At 38.7% G+C, this 22121-nt stretch overlaps 1 long non-coding RNA gene across 3 annotated transcripts; it reads right to left on the bottom strand.

Annotated features, from left to right (window-relative positions):
• Window positions 1-822: 822 nt before the first annotated feature.
• Window positions 823-22116, bottom strand: LOC140656617 (uncharacterized). 3 transcript variants are annotated; one of them, XR_012044122.1, is made up of 7 exons: window positions 22048-22116; window positions 21632-21799; window positions 16397-16474; window positions 14300-14380; window positions 11891-12002; window positions 3234-3329; window positions 823-1139 (listed from the first exon to the last, which is right to left on the bottom strand). It is a non-coding gene; the product is annotated as an uncharacterized lncRNA (long non-coding RNA). The 3 variants fall into 3 exon arrangements; XR_012044123.1 differs by lacking the exon at window positions 21632-21799 and adding an exon at window positions 21496-21587 and having other exon boundaries at window positions 824-1139; window positions 22048-22104; XR_012044124.1 differs by lacking the exon at window positions 21632-21799 and having other exon boundaries at window positions 828-1139; window positions 22048-22109.
• Window positions 22117-22121: the final 5 nt, after the last annotated feature.

Raw genomic sequence — 22121 nt, 5'->3', positions numbered from 1 at the left:
AGCAGAAATTTTCCCCTACAATTATGAAAAGCAGCTGTCATACATACACCCATACCAGATATAATACAAAAACTACTTCCCATTTTTAAAAGACATTGCAATAATTTAAAAATTTGACTCCTTTCTGAAAAATTACTGTGCCTATTATGGTTTCAAGTAATACCTATGATGTATTTACAGAAGTAACTTTCAGTAATTTAACATGTGCTTCCTATACATCTAAACTATTTTCTCTGTGAAAGTAATTGCCTCCTTCAGAAGGTGGAAAAATCCACATAATGTTTCAAGATCAGTGTTTCTGGCATTGTTTCTCTATGTTCAATCTATAAGCAAGAATTTAACCTTAATATTAAACTATTTCTGCAGAGCATCTAGCATTTATTTTGCATGTATTAAATCCCAGTACACTTGATATTTCAGTAGAATGACTGTTAAAAGTTTTAAAAATCTGATATTTGATTGGCTTGTAACTGCATATTAAGGTGGTTCCTCACATTAATTTACTTGACTGCTTTTCCAACTACAATTATTTAAATATTTTCCTTAATTTTTCCACTGTTATAATGGAAATGAAAACAGCTGAAAGTACAAAAAATCCAATCCCAAGCAAACTCAATATTCAAGAGATCAATATAAAACTGCTTCAAAGATGTCAGTTATTACGCGAGCAAGTAACACCAACAATTCTGGTTGAGGCTAAAGTCAGTCCTTTCACTTTCATCTCTCTAAGGGAAAGTGCAAAAACAACTGACAGCCTTTCCATGAATTTAGAGAAACTCCATCCATCCCATCCAACATGCACTGAAAGCCAGGTCTGACCAGAGCTGCCCATTCTAACTTGAATAGTCAGATGAAGTTGAACCATGAAGTGAAATTGGTGACAACTGTGTAGAACAGGTAACTTTATTTTGCGACTGTTTAACAGCTTGGAATTTAAAATTACAAAAGTACAACACTGACAGTCATGAATATTTGTTCTAATAGAAAAGCCTTAAATTTTTCAGATGTTCTCACAGGCTGGAGTGCAACAGAAGATGTGATGCATGCGCAGTTACAGGACTTCCACTATTGCCAATGGTGTCAATAGCATCTTCTTAGTTAAGTTCCCCACTGGTGCTGTACTGGTTTAACATGAATAGCTGTGAAAATACAACAAATACTGTAAGACAGTTGTAGTTTCTGTATCTGGTCACCCTCCCCACATCTCCTCATATCTAAAAATAAATTCCCTTCTTCCATCAGTGAAAGGCTAATTGCCATGTCAATTTTTCATTTTACTGTATTATCAAACCTGATGATTTGCTATAAACTTTTGATTGTTCCATATCCTCAAATAGGTAATCTAACATCTAACTTCTCACTTCAATGCAAAATAGTCCAATATCCTATTCCTTTTAAGTATCCTGCATACCTGAATCAGATTTCAGGCGAGGGGCCACTGCAAAGCTAACATACTCCTCCAGCTGGTACAGTGCTGCAGAACATCATTAAAATGAAAAGGTATGTCCTGTCCTAATGTCTGATGCAGAATTATGTATACCTGTATTACCACTGATGGGTGCATGTCTCACTAATTCTTGTTCCTGTCCAGGCAATGTGATTCAATATGAATTGGCCATACACTTCTTCCTCACATTTAACCTAAATCATCTTTATTACAAATTAAAGCAATTACTTATTATTCTATCTACAATGAACACAGAGAAAAGATATCTCCTCTTTATAACCTTGAAAGAATCAACCCATACTCTTGAAAGAATCAACCCATGCCAAGAGGAACAGCTTTGAAAACTACCACGATTCCTCCAATAATCTTTTATAGTTCTGATAACACCTTTCAGTTTACATCAGCTCACACCTAGTGCACACTCGCAGATAACTCCATAGCACTGCATGCCTAATAAGCAGTAAAAACATCCACTTCCATTTCACAACTAGAGAAGCACATAAAATATATAAAAATAGTGATATGTTCATAAAATACAGGGATAGCCAATTACTCACACATTTAACCATCATGCTTGGTTATTACTATAACTCCTACCAAGGAGGAAAAGCTTCACTCCCTAAAAAGGCTGAAAAATACACTCAAAGCAACAATCAGCTTGCCTTGCAAATCAAATCAATGTGAAATGTCACTTGTCTGCTCCTCTCTAAGCACTGGCTTTCTATTGAGTACAAGCTCAAGCTAACTCTAAGCCCCCTCACTCCTCTCCCTCCCCTTGTGACCATGGCTGCTCCAAAACCTCTGTTCTAATGCAATGGCCAGCTTACTGACCAACACCAAGAAGCTCACAAGTACAGAAAGCAGCTCTGACAGATAGTGTAGCTAGATTACCAGAAACCATTACCTGCAAGAGATACCCATCACCATGGGTCTAATCCCCTTTTAAATTAGTGGAGAAAATTGTTTTCAGTGTCTCATTTTCCTTCCCCCACTTCTACATGTCTACAAAAACAAAGGCAAAGCCCTACAGAAAAGCTAGCTAGCCTTCCTACAGACCAGAAGGTATTTCTCTCTCAAGGTCTGCAACCCTGCAAGCAGGGCACATGACTGCTAGAGTCATTAAGTACTTCATTTAAACTAATTGTGATCTACCTTTTCAAATCTACCCTCAGTGAACTATGGGGATCCAGAAAAGGATTTTTCCCCCACCCTGGAAGAGTTTAAAATGAGAACTTTAAACTAAAATGGTGATGTAAGAAAATAGTTATTTCCAGTTTAGCTTTCATTTGTTTCTCCAGTTGTCTTACAAATCAGGCCTTCTTCCTCTCTCCCAATAATAAATATTTAAATCAAGAAGTATGCATTATTGTTGTTATTTTACATCTACAGCAATATCTAATAATTTTTTCTACCATTTTAAATTCTAAATACTCTAATTATAAATTACATTACTGTATTTCTGCCGTGAATAACATTTCATTTTGCTTGGATGACAACAGTAACAACCGCACAGGCATCTATATGGTAAGTACCCTGGTTATTATGAAAAAGCCAAATAAACCCACTGGACTCATATGCTTTAGAAAGCAGTATCTAATTATTTCAGTATAGAAACAGTACCCTTCAGGCCAAGACTGGCTTGAAGAATGATGGCCATTGTTTTCACTATATTTAAATAAAGTTCTCATGCTAGAATAGATGTATGGTTGTCAGCATCAGGAAGGTTTTAACTAGAAGTGATTTACAGTCATTACACCAAACAGCTACAAAGCTTTGTCACACTCACCTGGCATTGGCAAAAGGCCAGGTGTCCCTCCAAGCAGTTGCCATTTTGCAGGTTGATGTCAAGAATATCCCAGAAGTCTAAATCCTTTAGCAGGTACTAAAAAAAAGAGGTAGAAGATTACCCTTTGCATCTGGAAGTCCTGTATGGAAATGGTTTTTGGTTTTTATTGTCAGCTGTTTTAAAACAAACAGTAAAATCTGCTTTTGTTTGCACAGGACACTCAACTGTGAGGGTCTAAAAACACCAGGCTTAAGAAATGCCAGTTACCTATCTGAAAACAAGTATAGAAATATATAGAAACAAGCACTGCAGACAAAGCAGTGACCCCAATCACCAGCTACAAATGCCTTACCCTTTATCATTCATAGCGCCCTACTTTAGAAGATGTACAATCACTGAGCTATAAATATGTACAGGAAGGTTATACTTAACAGAGCACACTGACCTGCAGTGTTACTAATCTTAGCATGAGCACACTACAAAGTAAAACTCTCCCTGAGATAATGTTAACCTGCAGACACAAGTTAAAACACTAACTGACAAATGAAGTACAATTGGCATGGAAAGTTAAAGCCAGATTTTATTTCTGAGTTATTTTGTCATGATAAACATATTGGATGTCTTCTGAGGCTGGTTCTAAGCAAGAATAATCCATGACCATAACGTAGGTCACTAATTTTGATACAGTTTGCGCCTAGTATTCATTCCAAGGAATCACTCAGCACTAACATTGATAGCTGTCAAGAGTGTACGCATGGTTTCTTTTTACACTACCATTTAATAAAAGAAAATAATCCAATTAAGCAGACATCACAATTTTTGCTGACTTCCCTATTTATTTCAATCATTAAAGGAGTATTTAATTTACAACAAAGCACCATACTCTAATCCTATGCAGCCAAGAATATTCATGTTTAAAACCTGAACCGCCCTCGCTGTTTCTGCTGCCCTTTTGGTTTTCAATGAGCTTCAGTAACTCAAAAGAATTGCAACCACCTTGGTAACTAAAAAAGAAAGCTTTGTAGAATGGCAAAAGTTCACAACAGGGGAGGAAAAAAAGCCTTTCTAAAATAGCCAGGTGTTCACCTCAACCCATACCAACTTCAAACAGATGCAAGGACAGTAGTTGAATCCGATTTCAGACTAAGGACATGAAAGATGAGCTTTATATTCTTATGCCTTTATAATGTTAGAACAAATTCGTTTTTAGATAAAGAATAGTATACTCCCCTACTCTCCTTTCACATAAAGTTTGCTCTGAAAATAGCATGGCTGAGTTCCAGTCTTTCAACTATTATTTGATCACTGCCAAATATTTGCAAGTTCAGATTTTTCCACATCCCACCCATCTACTTGATTGTAGTTCACGTAGTATCTACTATATTTTGTTCTACTTCTATGAGTAAATGTACTGTGGCTAGTGATCAAGTCAGTCATGGAAACAGAATGAATTACTTTGAAATACAAAACTGAAATAGTATTGGAAGAGCAGCCCCTGACAGTCTATCACCCAAATGAAGGTTTAACCCAAGGAAAGGGTGACTGGCCTAAGAGAGCAATCCTGCTTGGCAGTGGAAGAGGTGGAGGTTTACTTAAGGTATGGGTGGCAATGCTTGTACATGGCCTTGCATCCTCATGACACATTGTCTTCAACTTCAATTGAAGGATCAGTTTGTTCAACAAGGCTTAGTTTAAACGAACAAAAGCGTTAAGCAATTTTTCAAAAGACATTAAGAGCACAAGTAGAAGCTTGCAAGAATCTCACTATCCCCTTATTACAAGGGTATCCAAGAATTTTCCCTAGAGTAGCTCCTAAGATCAAAATGGCACAGGTATTCCAAGTCTATAATTTACATGTGGTTGGGTTTTTTTTTCTTTTAGAGATGTTCTGCTGGATTTTAAACTTTTTAATTAAAATAAGTTTATACACTATTATATTACTGAATTCAGTTAAACCAAGAGTTACATTCTGCTTAATGGACTGACTGATATCACTAACTTAAAAGCATTTATGTGTACAGTGTCATTAAAACTTAAATACTCAACAGCATTAGCAGATGATCAAATACTCATTTTGCAACCATAACCTGCAAGAGCAATTGCCCATTAGGGGACTTGTGTACATGTCCTTATAACATGTTCAGTTCTGTGAAAGATATATGCACCCTACTTCAGGATGCATGTGCTCATTAATACACACACTGGCATTTTATACATGAACTTTTGATCTCTAGTGCCTATCTTTTATTTACAGATTATTTATGTGGAATGTACCCAAGCTTATTTATATCAGATTTAAAAGATGCTTGAAGTTGTATTTCAGTGGGAAAAACTATTAATACCTTCAATCCTATCTTTTCTGGTCTTTGCATAGTCACTTACTGAGTTCAACTCCACCCAATCCAAGCATTTCCCCACACTTAACAGAAATATGTTTAATGCCCAGAGGCACACTGCACATCTCAGCTCCCACACTAGGCAGTCATCTACCAGAGGAGCTGCCTTGTGTGAAACCCTGGTACACTCCTGTTGCTCATGCTCATCAAGTATATTCCCAAAAGCTTTAACTATGAGAACCAGTGCATCCTCCACAGGCATGTTATGATGCACTACAGAGAAGAGATAGCTGGCTTTATCAAGCTTGTGTTTTCATCTACTTCACACAAAAAGACATAGAAAAACATAGCTGTTAAGTCTGTGCAATATAACTGAGTGAGATTTTTAAAGCCTACCATTCAGCACTGATATAACCCTCCTGTAGCTGCAGAGGTTAGTTTTGATTTAGCACCAGTATATGAACTTCATTTGAAATATAAATGAAAAGTAATTTCTCCTTCCCACTGTCAAAACATTATTGATCATTCATGATCTAAAGCTAAAACTGAGATAAAGATTCCCAATTCCATACAAAGACTTTCACAAACACCTACACCTGCAATAACAGAATTAGTACAGATTTTTTTTCTTAATTGCAGAATATTTTCTACCTAACTGGAGAACAAGGCAGTTACTTTCCTCCCAGGAGAAGCTGCCTTTTTACTATTGTGTTCTTGGTACAATAAAAGATGCAAAATTTGTAAATTTACAATTAAAAGTTCTGAAACAAATACAGATAAAGACTTTAAGAAGGATTTTGATTCATTTACATAGAATCAGTGCAAGAAAGTAAAATTTTAATTAACCAATTCCTATATAACTTATCATTAATTATTATACATGACAGTTTGTTGCATGCATTTTATGCCATTTAAGCAGCAATCCAGGACAGACATTTAATCACTCCATGTATTATGATTTATCAGAAATTCAGTGAACTATTTCAAAGCTGTCTCATTTTAACTAGGTCAAATTCTGTTACCAAGAAGTACAATGAATCAGCACTTAAGATTTTAATGGGTTGAAAGAAATTTAAACTGTGGTTCTGAATGGGGACTATTTTAAGTGACATCTCTCAAACAAGCTAAACTTTCTTTTGATAAAATAATGAAGCATGATTACAGTGCAAGAGGAAAGTACTACATTGGGCTGAGAATACAAAATGGTCATTTTTAACTTCTCGGAGTACATGTGAGATCTGACTTATGTAAGGTATATTATTTCCACCACAAGACCAGGTTCTTGTAACTGATTGCCTGTAACTCTAGCATATTCCCCTAAAGAAAAGAGAAGTTGGTTATATACAAATAAAAGTCTCTGTCATTGTTTCCCACTGCTGTGCTGTTCTCGCCATCTTGTATGTGCCAGAAGCCACAAGTATCAAGTCCAGTGTTGTGAGGTGTAAAAAACTCCACAAAACAGTGTGTTCATTGATCAGATACACTTTCTACAATATCAGGAAGTAACTGTGATCTCTATTTTAAGCCACACAGAGAAAAAAATTGAAATTATTTGTCAAAATATAGTAGGAAGCTGTAATATGCACAAAACGAAGCTTTTTTACTTAGTGATTCCTGCTTGATCATGTTTTAGTGCTAGATTTGAGTGAAATACAATCAAATGCTAAATATAAATAATTTCAATAATTAGTGTATCTCATCATCCTAGTATACTGGGAAATATTAAACTGAAAAGAATATTGTCTATTATGAACTATTACACCAGCATTAGTGTAATTTTGTTAGTAGCCAGTTTTTTGAAAAAATACTGAAGATAGAGGGCACAAAAATTAAGAGTAGTGATCCATATGTTCTGAGGATAGATGCTAAACATCCTTCAAGAATTTTACTGATATTTTGATTTTAGTCTAAAAGACTTGAAGATCACATTTCTTCCTAGTAGCAACATGGAGAGATGAAAGTCGCAAGCTCCATTTGCTTCACCAACAAAAAAGCTTGCTAACACTGATCCTGAAATTACCAATGGGACAGTAGACAGTCAAGGAAGAACTATGGCTTATTATTCATATGCTGTAGTATGCCTACTTTTAAGAGTTCTAGAAGTGTTTCATTTATCTATTAAAGCAACATATTTGGGCTTAAACCAACTGAAAACAAATTGATTTGTCAGCTTCAATTATTTTGAATAGTTTCAAAAAATTAAAAGTAAATTTACAACCTGCTCTGATTATCATAGAATCAGTTTGGGTTGGAAGGGACCTTTAAAGGTCATTTAGTCCAACCCCCCTGCAATAAGGAGGGACATCTTCAACTAGATCAGGTTGCTCAGAGCCCCATCCAACCTGACCTTGAATGTTTCCAGGGATGGGGCATCTACCATGTCTCTGGGCAACCTGTTCCAGTGTTTCACCACCCTCATTGTAAAAAAAGTATTCCTTAAATCTAGTCTAAATCTACCCTCTTTTAGTTTAAAACAATTACCCCTTGTCCTATCACAACAGGCCCTGCTAAAAAGTCTGTCCCCATCTTTCTTATAAGCCCCCTTTAAGTACTGAAAGGCTGCACTAAGGTCTCTCCAGAGCCTTCTCTTCTCCAGGCTGAATAACCCCAACTCTCTCAACTCTTCCTCACAGGAGAGGTGTTCCATGCCTCTGATCATTTTCATGTCCCTCCTCTGGACCTGCTCCAACAGCTCCATGTCTTTCCTGTGCTGAAGACTCCAGAGCTGGATGCAGTACTCCAGGTGGGGTCTCACCAGAGCAGGGGGGCAGAATCACCTCCCTTGACCTGCTGGCCATGCTTCTTTTGGTGCAGCCCAGAATATGGTTGGCCTTCTGGGCTGTGAGCACACATTGTTGGCTCATGTCCAGGTTTTCATCCACCAATACCCCCAAGTCCTTCTCCACAGGGCTGCTCTCAATGCCTTCATCCCCCAGCCTGTATTGATACCGGGGGCTGCCCCAACCCAGGTGCAGGACCTTGCACTTGGCCTTGTTGAACCTCACGAGATTCACACAGGCCCACTTCTCGAGCTTGTCCAGGTCCCTCTGGATGGTATCCCATCCCTCAGGCATGTCAACTGCACCACTCAGCTTGGTGTCTTCTGCAAACCTGCTGCAAACAAACTGCAAACTCAATCCCACTGTCTGTCAGTGATGAAAATATTAAACAGTACCGGTCCCAGTACGGACCCCTGAGGGACACCACTTGTCACTGATCTCCATCCGGACATTGAGCTGTTGACCACTACCCTCTGGATGTGACGATCTAATCAATTCCTCATCCACTGAACAGTCCACCCATCAAATCCATATCTCTCCAATTTAGAGAGAAGGATGTTGTGGGGGACCCTGTCAAAGGCCTTACAGAATTCCAGATAGACAACACCAGTAGGTCTTCCCTTGTCCACTGCTGTAGTCACTCCATCATAGAAGGCCATTAGGTTGGTCAGGCAGGACCTGTCCTTGGTGAAGCCATGCTGGCTGTCTCAAATCACCTCCCTGTCCTCCATGTGCCTTAGCATAGCTTCTAGGAGGATCTGTTCCATGATCTTCCCAGGCACAGAGGTGAGGCTGACAGGTTGATAGTTCCCCAGGGTCCTCCTTTCTACCTTTTTTAAAAATGGGTGCAATGTTTCCCTTTTTCCAGTCACCAGGGACTTCACCTGACTGCCGTGACTTTTCAAATAGCATGGAGAGTGGCTTGGCAACTACATCAGCCAGTTCCCTCAGGACTCTGGGATGCATCTCATCAGGTCCCATAGACTTATATATGTTCAGGTTCCTCAGGTGGTCACGAACCTGGTCTTCTCTTAGAGTGGGAGGGACTTTGCTCCCCCAGTCCCTGTCTTGCAGTCCCTCCACTCGAGAAGTGTGGGAAGGGAGGTTGCCAGTGAAGACTGAGGCAAAGATGTTGTTGAATACCTCAGCCTTCTCCTAATCTATTGTTATCAGTTTGCCAGTCTTGCTCATTGGGTGAGTACACTTTCTCTGACCTTCCTTTTCAGGCTCTGACATGCCTGTAGAAGCCCTTCTTATTATTCTTTGCATCCCTTGCCAAGTTCAGCTCCAGCTGTGCCTTGGCCTTCCTGACCCCATCCCTATACAACTGGCAGTGTCCCTATACTCTTCCCAGGATACCTGTCGCTGCTTCCACTGCCTGTGGATTTCCTTCTTGCCCTTTAGTTTGACTAGAAGGTTTGACTCATCCACGCTGGTCTCTTGCCTTCCTTTCCTGATTTCTTACCCCTGGGGATCGAGAGCTCTTGCACTCTATGGAAAGTGTCCTTAAAGATCTGCCAGCTCTGTTCTGCTCCCTTGTCCTTGAGGGCAGTTTCCCAGGGGGTCCTATTGGCTAACTCCTTGAACAGCTGGAATTTTGCTTTCCTAAAATTCAGGGTCCTGACTTTACTCTTTGCCTGACCCGTATCCCTCAGGACTGCAAACTCCACCAGTGCATGACCACTGCAGCCCAGGCTGCCTCCAATCTTGATGTCACTGATTAGCTCACTTGCACTGGTGACCAACAGGTCCAGTACCACATCCCCTCTGATAGGGCTGTCTATTATCTGGCTTAAGAACTTATCCTCAATGCATTCCAGGAGTCTCCTGGATTGCCTACAGCTCACTGTGCTACTTCTCCAGCAGGTGTCGGGGTGGCTGAAGTCCCCCAGCAGGACAAGAGCCTGTGAGCGTGATGCCTCCTGTAGCTGGAGTAAGAAGGCTTCATCAATAGGCTCCCCTTGATCAGGCGGCCTGTAGTAGACACCAACCACAAGGTTCCTTTTGTTGCCGCAGTCTGATTCTTACCCATAAGCTTTCAACCTGCTCCTGGCTATTCTTCAGAGACAGCTCTTCACACTCTATCCATTTCTTGATACAGAGGGCAACGCCTCTGCCCCCCCTTCCTTGCCTGTCCCTTCTGAACAGCCTGTAGCCATCAATAGCTACACTCCAGTCATGGGATTCAACCTACCAAGTTTCAGTAATGGCAGTAATTATCCCACATGATCTTTGCATTTCAGGCACATTAACCAACCCTGCTGCAGCAGCTGTAGTTCTTCCTATCTGGATTTCAAGTCCTTCTACTACTGACTAAACAATTCAGTAGTACCCTAAACCATGACAGTGGCAGAGAATTTCCAGCTCACAGTTGAAGAGATTATGTACCACTACACTTCTGCAACACTCCATGAACTGAAATAGAAAGTCTCTGGTGTATTCCCAATCATATTTGAGTATCAGAAGGGGATACGTCAAATACGGAGGTCAGTGAGGAGGAATGGAATTAAATATTGCATTTACAGCACCAGAATTCAATACAGAGGAAAGCAACTGTCTCAGCTTAAAATAATTTTGTTGATTCTGTTATTAGAAGATGCGTGAAGGCAGAATATATGGTCTACATTTCCTATGAGTTTCAAATAGATTAAATACATAGGAAAGTGATACCAATAATAAATTTGGTATGAAACACTTTGCTATGGGGAGGAAGAGAGAAATGAAAGTTAGAATATCAAAGCAGCAATAGGGAATTCAAAGGAGCTACAGTTTAGACTTCCAGATCTCTAGATAGTACTCTTACAAGAATGAATTCTGTGTATTTGAGTGGTTAAGACCTCTGTATTCAAGTTGACCCAGCTCACCTTCAGAAGATGAACAGCGATATAAAGAAAACTAACTCTTTTCCAGGATTAGACACACTTGTGATAGAAGTTTGTCTTCTGTTTAACAGAATGTTACTCTAACAATTCGTTTTTCCAAAGTGTTCTTCTAGTTTTGCTTCAATTACTGACCAAGTACTAGAGACTAGACAAAAAGTTCTGTGCACTTGAAAGTCCTTTTTATATAGCCAACTTCCATTTTTTCCTTCTGTGGGCAACTGTGAAAGGAATCTTTCAAATTAGAAAGGTATCTGACATGCATCAAAATGTGCAAAGATTACATAGGCAAAAATAGTATCTGAAACTACTTTTAGTATGTCTAGATTGAGACCACAAAATCCAACCAAAGGCTGCAAGGTGGCCTTTAAAACAGAAAAAAGAAATTATGATTGGATTAAGATCAGATTTAATTCTCAAGTAAATTTTTTTTTTAAGAACCTAGACAGGTCCCTCATGGCTGTCATACTCCAAAGCCTGGGAGATACATAAGAAATTTTAGGACTGACTAGAAGTATTAAGGAGATCCAGAAACAAATAGGCATGATCTTCAAACATTATCTACATATTTGCAGGGCCACATTTCTGAACTGGGTTACACTTACCTATGTAATTACTGTCTCTGTAATAGAATTAGTGAAAAAAACCTTACAGAAACCTACTTTTGCTCCTTGCTGATGGCAACTGACAGTTGGAAGGTGTCTCATTCTTTCTGCATCTGTTGGTAAAACTGCAGGTATAGCTTCTCTTTACAGTCATACCTGGTGCAGTCACCTGCAACCAAGTGAAAAGTCAATTAAGCAACAGCACAGACTGCAAAGCTGTATCAGAACATCACCAAGTCTTTACTACTTTACCATTTAACAATGGTACTGTCAAACTGATAAACATGTCTGTCAAAAATGATAAAAATAGTTCTTTGAAGCAAGGAGGTTTTTTCCCACCTTTTCTTTTTCCCTGAAGAAATTTGTTGCAGACATGCAAGAAGGCATAAGAAACATGGTTAAACTTGGCTGCAGACTCCTCAGAATTAATCTGAGAACGGCCCATTCACTTATTCCAGCCCACAGAGGATTATTTTTGTCCCAATCTCTCCTGAACTTTCTCCCATTTTGATGCTGGGACTCAAATCTCACTCCAAGTGAAGGCAGTGAGAGACTAGGAAAAGCCACCAGACTGCTTTTTTTTTTTGCTACAGCCAGACACTAGGAACTAAACTGGAACATTTTTCAACTGTGTTACAGAACAACTTTCCTAAATACTTTAAGACCCACGTTAAAAATACCCACACTGGACACACACCAATGTAGAAGTCACCAGAAATGAGCTTGCTTGCCTATCTCCAACCTATAGCCACCTTCCAATTTTTTTGGATCTGCAAAATATACACACAGTTCTTCCTCACAGGACATTTTGCACTCCCTAAGTAACTCAAGAGAATGCTTACCCACAAAAATCTCTTGAGCTGAGTGTAGTATATTCACACCACTAATTCTCAAACACAAACCACTTCCAGCTCCTAGTTCCCAGTCACATATCACATCTCACAGCTCCACCCCAAATAAATGGACTCTCATGAGCTGGAGCCCTGAGAAGTAAGCCCTGCTGTCATAGCCTGCTCTACAGCCTCCATGCCAGATAAACCCACTGACTGTCAGAAAAGATGATACTGTAAACAAATCTTTCAGAATTTTGCTTTGGTGCAAGGTGGTAGTAATACAGACCATCTACTACCTATTGTAATCCACACCTTCCATTTCTGCTCATTTTAATAACTGGCTGAATTTTTCAAACACTGAACATGGATATATAGCATTTGATTGGCATGACCTTGTCAAAACAAATTAAGAGGGAAAAACACCAGGAAAAACAATAACTGTCACATTCTGTTAAACATTTCTCTGTAATTATTAGTCTTTGCAGTCTTCCTAGCAGTCTTAAAGAAGGAATAAAGCAATGAATACAATTCCAGGTCTATTGCTCAGTGACGTGCCTGTGCAAAAAAACAGGTAGTTAATCAAGCAATATCCCTCTTGTACCTTCTTGGAAGAACTCACAGACTGAGCATAGGTAAACCCATAAGTGATCCTGCAATTCAATTAGCAATTATTCCTCACACAGATCTTCCCACATGCTACAACATTCACACCATTCATTAACTTGTCCTAGATATCATGAGATTAACAACTTCTTTAGATAGCAACAGAAAACTCTTTCATAAATATTCTTCTCTACCCTGAAAGGAAATACATATGTATTTTTGCCATTGACTTCTACCATGGATTAAACTTATTTCTCCCATTCCTACACTCAGCTTCTTCCTGTTATCCCAGTCCCCTTTTATTGGGCAGATTTCCCCACACAGCTAATGCAAATATGGGTCTCATTGTCAAAATCTTTTTCCCCTCCACCAGAGGAATCTATGGTAAGCAACATGGATTCTTAAAGTATCTTCCTTCCCTGAAGTTCCAGCATAATGGCATGTGATAAACATCTACCTGGCCTGCTGGGAACCCAGGAAACCCCTGGTGATACACAAAAATGCTGCAGCAGAAAAACAGGCCAGAGATGTTTTTCACCTAATCCTAGTGTAGCCTGTAATGCAAGCTCCTCAGTAATGGGCTCCTGCCATACTCCCACATTTTATAAATTTGCTGGACTGCATCCACATATTCAAATGCAGCTCATGTTCCCAAGTGTGCTGCTATACCTGGATATACCTGCCAGCTTTCCCTGGGACATGGTACTCTGTCCTACTGGCCGTGACAGCCTTTGTGCTGCACTAAGAATTAATCTATTAGCTTTCAAAGGCCACAAAGCAGAAACATGCTTATTCAATAATCTACACCACAATTTTATGAGCATCATTCAGCAATTCAAGCCTCAACATGTATCCCAGATCCAAAAAGTGCTACCCCCCTGAAGATAATCAGAGTTACGATTTTTCTATAATGATTTAAGGCTACCACCACTAGACCTTGAAGGGACAGACAGATATCAGGAACTTCTCTGTCAACTATAGACGAAAGTGCATGCTCTAAGAAGGAAAAGGAGCTAGTTTCAATTCTTACCTTTTTAGGAGTACTGGTATCTCATACTAATCTTCTTTTGCTGCTGAATGCTCATATTGCTGCTCAAATAGGTCTTCGAAGCTAAGGAGAAAACATGTTTTGAATGCCCTCTTCTCCAAGTTAAAAATAAAAGGCCAGTTCATGTAAAATATTTTTACTTCCATGCTTATGGGCAATTTAAATAAATCGGACATCTCAATTTTCAAAATACTAAGTGTAAGGGAATGCTGCTAATTGAATGTATATGTTTCACAGAGACTGAACTGATGCAGAAGACTGGTCCCCACAACTCACACAAGCTCATTTTGTATTAGCAGCTAGTTGCTTTTCTTGCTATTCTGCATCTTCTGTTCCTCCCAGCATCTCCAGTTATCTCCTCTATTTATCTTGCCACATAAGTTTTCCATATTTCATGGGTATATAAAGCATCCTTTCACTAAATATAGACCAAGCTAATAAAATAAGGTTTTGAAATCTGTTTTGTGCTTTCCTAGAAAGGTAAAAGGCACCTAAGCCTGGGACAACGTTTCAGCCCCAGATTTTAAATAATTTAGCCTTCTTTAGAAGACTACCTTCAGCATTGAAACTTTTTTTAGCTTACAAAGACTTAATCAAAATTACTTTCAAAGACTTAATCAAAATGAGAATATTTAAAACAACTGGCAATATCATTAGCTGCACTTTGAGAAAATATATTTTGGCAAGAGAGATTACTCCAACACACCACCTACATCAGACATTTGGACTAGCCTGTTAAATTGCTAAAGAGAATATTATCTTTGTAAGGTCCTTTTGCTCTTGAAATTAAAGTATCCTATTTTGAAAACCACTCTTGTACTTCAGATTGTAAGCACTTGCAAGATCTTTGATAAACAGACAAGATAGAATGGGTGAAATAAAGCCTTACATTTCATCCCTATTTTTTATATCCATGTATTTTTATTCCTATTCTACAGATTGGAAAATAATCAACAGCAAAATTGATGGTTATTTGTTGTAACTGTTTGTAATAGTAAAAAGTGGACAGGTATTTCATTTCACATGGTTATTCTTACATTTAAAGTTAAATTTTGAGTAACAATTTAAGTCAAGAAAACCCATTTAGAGATGTAAAATCAAAAGAAAAATACTTTATATCACAAGTGAGAGATCAAGTTGCAAATAGATGGCCAACCTGTTAAAATTAGGCCAAATGCAAGTGAGTTGTGCACAATACAATATTCCTGTCAAGCTGTGCATCTCATTCTTTTAAATAACTCCCTAGTAGTTCATTAAAAAAGCCTCACTTACCTTCCTACAAGAGCCACTATAACAACAAAGGTTCTTAAAGGACCACATCACCTAATCCCATTCCAACATTTTTCTAAACTGTATAAATAACAAATTAATAACATGAAATTTACTCAACCATAGCTTGAGCTGAGTTAGATGTTAAAACTCTTGAGAACTTTTCTTCAAGCTTATTTAGAAGTATAAACAATGAAAACCAAAAAGTTAGAAAATAGTAATTTCCAGGCAATTTGATTATGCACTCAGCATCTTCTATATAGCTAGATTTAGTTTCTACTGGAGAGTAAGATTCCTTTACCACTTGAAAGAAAAAATTGTTTAAGGAAAAAGGTAACTAATTACAAAATCCTCAAAAATTGCAGGATAACTCCAGAACAGATAAAATATGCACATATGCATTCCGAAAAAGAACAGGAGAAAAAGCCTGTTTGCTCTTGAAACAAAGCATAATATGGGTCAACAAACTTTTCAAAAAATTAGTATCTAGAATCAAGCCTGTACACCATAAAAGTTGTCGATCCAAATCATTACAAGAACATCCACTCTTTTTGCCACAGACTTAACCTCACTAGCCAGGTACCTGTAACAGGCAGTGCTTTGGAACTCAATCTCAAAGAGCAGAGTCTAGAATTTGGTAGGCTTTGAGGCATGAGATATTTTTCTTAGATATTTTATCTATTTATATGACCAGATGACTATTAAAATTAATGTATATTCCTGCTATAGCCTTACAAATATTTTTGTTAAACACATAGGATATTCAAAGCCTTAGAATAATTTCTGTTTATGCTACTGAAAGTTTCTTACCTATTCAGATCTTCAAAATCCTTTGAATAATCATCTTGGGAAGAATGACTCTTCTGACATGATTTGTAAGGATTTATACTAAAAGACGTAAGAGTATGAGGTTAGGTATATGTTACCAGAAAAGTCTTTTAAAAGCTAGAATAATTCAAAGTGTTAAATGATAAAATAAGCAAATTTAATAGATTTTCATACTACATTTGTTTCTTAAAGAGTGTCATTATATCAGTTAAAAGTGATGGACTATTTCTCCTTTACTACTCTTTCATTAACAAACTCTAGGGAGATGCGAAAAGGTCATGTATCCTTGTTTGGGTTTGCCTAACCAACCGAATGCCTTATGATACACTATACAGCAGCTCAGTCAGTTCCTCCTGACATTGCTTAAAGAAACTCTAAAGAAGTACACTGACATCACAACAGTTGTTGCAAAAATTTGCAGCCACAGTGGGACATTTTAAGCCAAGATTTCTGCTTACACAAGATGCTTCTAAAGCTTTTGCTTCATCCATTTTCCCTTGAGTAAATAGATACCAAACAGTTTACAGTAGGAAGCACCTTCATTAAGCTTCAGCAACCTACAGGATCTGAAGTGACTTATGTATTTCATTTATTTGCTTCCCATAATAAGATGTGGCACTTGTACATCATGTACACATTCTAAATTAAGCATGTTTTTCGATTACAGTATTGAAGATAAACTTACTGAAAAGCTACATCCTGAACTCACCATATGAACTTGCCATAAGACAAACTTGTATGTACTTGCTACTTTGGCCTGTATCAAGAAATGTCTTTCATGAGTACAGCTTTGTTAGGAAATAAGTCGGTCTTATCTTTTTTTTTTGTTTTCCCCCCTCTTTTTATATTTCTATTACAGTGGTCATAAGGATTCTCCAAAACAGTGCTGGCATATGTTGCACTATTTGTACTAATTGCTGGACTTCCCAAAGATCCTATGTTCTAAGACAAGAGACATACAGAGGATAGTGCAGAGGAAGATTATCTAATGCATGTATTAACACAAACAAACATGTGATAGTCCTAGGGGAGGTTTTTTTGTTTGTTTTTTAAAAGTACTGATAACTTAACTGAGCAGAAATAATTAAAGACAAAAAAACCATTTAGCATCTATATTTTATCTAGAAACATTGCGTTTTTCCTCAAAATATGATTACAACCAAAAGCCTCAAGAGAAATTATCTCCCACTTCTCTGGTATAACTGCAATACTATGGAGAGAAGAGAAAGGAAAGTTCACTTAACAGAGGGATTGTCATGTTTTTTCAGAATATGCTCTTTTGGAAGCAGGTATGGGATGGAGCAACATGAGACAAAACACATAATCAGACTTGTGTGCTTGTGGTTATTTTGTTTGTTTTTAAATAAGCAGCACTTATGCTTGGAAGGAATCACTGTTTTGCAAAAGTAGTATCAAACGTTAAGATTACAGACAAGCAGACAGATGAATACAAACAACTTTCAAAGCAGCTGCTGTGAATAGGATCTCAGGCTGAACAAAAAATGCCCAAAGACATGGTTGGAAACAACAAGAAATACAGCATATCCTGGCAAGCCAACAGGGTACATGGCTCATCATTTCAGAAGCTAACAAACTTCCTACTCCAGTGTCTAGCACAAAGCAGACTGACCAGAAGACTTCAAGCAAGTGATCAGATGCCAGCTTTCAGGAAGCTGTCAGCCATATGAATGTAGCTGTAACAGCACCACAACTTGTCCTACTGTGTTCTGCACCCATCACAGCTGGTATTAACAGCTTTGGGCTACACAACTCAGCAGTCACAGCTGCCAGCCAGGGAGGGAGATAGGGACATACCCATGGGGTATGACCAGGCAGATAGGAACAGCGGCCTCACCACCTCTCAAGGTCTGTCTACCCACAGTGAGGATATGACACTGCTATACCCAAAAGGAAAGAAACAAGTTCAGCTTTCAGTCTTGGGTTCTCTACATTGTTAACAAGTTTTGTTTTCCTATAAGCCTTTATTATTATGGTGTAATATCTTCGCCATAAATCTAAGATTTTAAAATAAAATATCCTTGTTCTAAACACATCTTTCAACATGAATGCCAATAAAGGAAAACAACTTTGTCACTCAATATCATCATATGAGGAAAGACATTTGAAGAACCAAGGTACCCCTCAAAACAACAAAAAAGCAAATGAATACATCTCTTCCCTCTCAGCTTTTTAGAAAACCAAATAAAAAGTGTGGGAGAGAGTGAGGAATAAGAGAAGAGGCTGAGAACACACCGCTTGGGAATTAAACAGGAAGGAGTAGGAACTGGAAAGTTGAATACACATGATTCAAGACTGAACAAGAATCCTATCATAATACAAAAACATGACAAAAAAGTGAACAAGGAGTTACTGAGGGGGTTTTGTTTAATTTGATATTATATGTCTAATATCCAAAGATTCAGTTTTTTCCATATACTGCTTCATAGCAACGTTTCCATTACATATGATTCACTTCAGAAGACATGGAGTCTACCTGGATCTATGCCTGGGCTGAAAGTCAAGTAAGTTTGGAGATTAGATAATATTGAAGACACACAGCAAAGAACAGTCACCACAGATTAATAAAACACTGTGTTAATTAGAGCACAGAACTTGCACAACATCCTTTCAGGCTAACTTAAGTGTGATAAACTAAGAAAAAGAATTAAGTTATCTTGGATAAAAGAAGCCTGTCTTCTGAAGTGCTATAAGGAATAAGAGGGTAAGTTTTACTACTCCTGTCCTAAGTACCTAAAAACCTCACTCCAGTTGCAGAGAGAGTGCAGAGGAAGACAGATTAGCTTTACAGACTACCAAAATTCAAACCATTTTTAGCATCTCGAGCCATAACTTATTCAATGTGGCAGAACAAGTTGCAAACTACAATTCTAAGAAGTGAAAATTAATCTTCTATTACATCAGGACACACACAAATGGACTGCATACACTATGCATATGCATACACTATGCATCCATTGTGTAGAGATGATCCTGTGGACTTTGCTCAGATGTCCAACAAAAAGCTTTCTCTTTTCTACTGAAGATGCTGCTATTTGATAAAGCTCATCTTCCAGGAAAAACTTGGAAATGTTTTCTATAGGCCTCCTACAAAAAAATGTAATGGAGAGAAAAAAATTTCTGATCAGAATTTTTTTGTTGTCTAAACCAAGAAGTCCTGAATATGCATCTTACAAAAAAACCCAGTAGTTCTGAGGATAAATAATACTTTTCAGGGAAAATGAGATGGAATGAAGAAAAAAAGGACAGTTCCCTGATAACATTTTAAGCTTCCAAAATCTACTTAGAAAAGGAATATAAAGCATTAAACACTATCCTCATATCACTAAATGTAAGTTAGGATAACACTCTTCAAACTTGGAAGGTAGTTACTACAATAAACAGATTTTTAAAAAGACAGGATTAGTACATTCAAAAACACTGAATTTTTAACAGCCTTAAACATTAACACAGTACCTCTAAAGTAACAGGTTGCCTCAAGAGGGAGGGAACATTTAGAGAAAAATGAGCAGGAAAAGGCTGGAAATGCAATCAAACTAAGAAACAAGTGACCCACCCTAATTATCTCTGATAGCAGATGTTACTAACAGATGCTCTCACATTATGCTCAAAGTACAGCTGTGAGAACCAGAAATAGATACCAAAGATGCTAAACTCAAAAAGATGCATCCCTTGCACCTCAAAAAGAGATATGTGAGATATCATTCTAGGCTGACAAAGCACATTTCTTCCAATCACCTCTGCATTATGAAGCAATCCAAATATACACTAGGCCCTTTTGCTTAAGCTGTTAATTTTAAGGCGTCACAGCTGTTGGCAGAAAAAGATATCAAGGATTATTAACAGATGCACTAACCCTAAGAAATAGTTTAAGTCATAGTTGTAGTACAATGACAGCTACATTGTCTTGTCTTATTTACCTTAGCTAGTCTCCAGTCAACAGAATCATACAGAAGAGAGTAAAAGCTACTTGGAAAAAAAATCAGGGAAATAAAACCATTTTGAACTGCCCAAGAAGTTTTACATTACAAAAAAGAAAGGAATTACAATTTACGTAAGTATCTCAAGGGTTATTGCTTTTGGAATTTTTTTCCTGATGTAGGTTCAGCTTTTAAGTGCCACAAATCATGAAAGCTTTAAGATATCTGTATCTGTTCAGAAGTAAACCTAATAGCTAGAGCAAGATAAGAGAGATCAGCAGGAGATCTGCACATCAATAAACTCAGAGAAATACAAGTAGCCTAATGCAAATTACAACTTTCTGATACTTTCAGGATGCTAGAAATCTCCAAGGGCTACGCACAGCACTCCATTTTTCAGGGTAGCATCTAACTTCTTGAGGTCTGATTAATTTAAGGTTCTACTAACTACAAGAGTACAGTTGTAGTAAGGAAGAAAACATCTTCTTCCCAGACTCCAGTCTTTTGATTCAGTGAAATATTCTAGTGCTAATACCTGCTATAGTCCTTATCAACAGCCAGAAAACACACCACTGAGGTGCTCAGCCTTTCCATGCAGCTGATGGAATTCCAACCACCACCAGTGGGAGTGTTTCTGTTGGTTTTTACACTGGCAAAACTAGTGTAAACTAGCTATGCAAACCTATAATAAGCTGGACTCATAAACACTCCAAAGAAAATATTATGCCATCATCTATGGCCATCACCAAAGCAAAAATAACTTAGGACTTTCTAGAAGACACAATTTTTTGTGATTACACTTGAAACCAATGAGAGCAAAATGACTACAAATGATATTTTCACAACTTTTCAAGTTCCCTTTAAGAAAGTCTTTGTACACAAGCAATAGCCTGCCCACGCATCACAAAAGGAAAGAAATGATACCACATCCCACCCCTGAGAGCACTGCAGTTCTCAGTGACTGCTTTTAGAGGACAGCAACACAAAACTCTTACTGGACCAAAAAATATCAATGCAGCCTCCAATATTGGCTAGCTGAAAAGAGATAGCAGTGCACAGAGTCTTGGTCCCTGGATAGCTCACTTATCAAGTTACTCTGTAACTCAAAAAGCTTTCATTTAGGAAAAATAACAGTTTGGTTACCTCTGTATCCTAGCTGGGACAGCAGGAGACAGCAGTAAGGGCCATGGGGTCATGATGGCTGACCTCTGTACGTCCAATGGGACATTTACAGCCTATAAAAAACCCCAACCTTTAAACACTGCTTTTGCACACTCACATTTGCACAGGATGTTACCATGCCTCTAGACCGCCGAAGCACAGTCGGGACGAGCAGGACCCAGTCAGGCAGCCCGGCAGAGGCCCCACCGGCACGCCACCCCTCCGGTGCCACACCGCTCCCCGCCAGCGGGCAAAGGCACAGCCGCCCAGCCGGGACCCGCCGCCTCTTCGGGAAAACGCGCTCTTAAGTAAAGCCGGGGGGGAAGGGGCGACGTGTGGAGGCACCTCGCACCCCTCCTCCCGACGGAGATAGCCGCCCCACGCCCTGGGGAAGCCGCCCCGGGAGGGCCCAGGCACGGCGAGGCTTACAAGCCTCATGTCCTGAGAGAACCAAAACGCGGCTAAATCCCCAGAACTTCCCACCATGCCCTACCGCACCTGCCCGCCCCGCCCCAGCTCCCACCAGGCACTCACAGCCGCCCCGCTACCGAGCGCCGCACCCCGCTACCGCCCTCAAATGGCTGGGGCCACGCCCGAGCCACGCCTCT

The sequence above is a fragment of the Ciconia boyciana genome, chromosome 9 (assembly GCF_034638445.1).
Source record: "Ciconia boyciana chromosome 9, ASM3463844v1, whole genome shotgun sequence".
Lineage (NCBI taxonomy): Eukaryota > Metazoa > Chordata > Aves > Ciconiiformes > Ciconiidae > Ciconia > Ciconia boyciana.
Note: the sequence above shows the minus strand (reverse complement) of the source record. Positions and strands in the feature narration are given on the sequence as shown.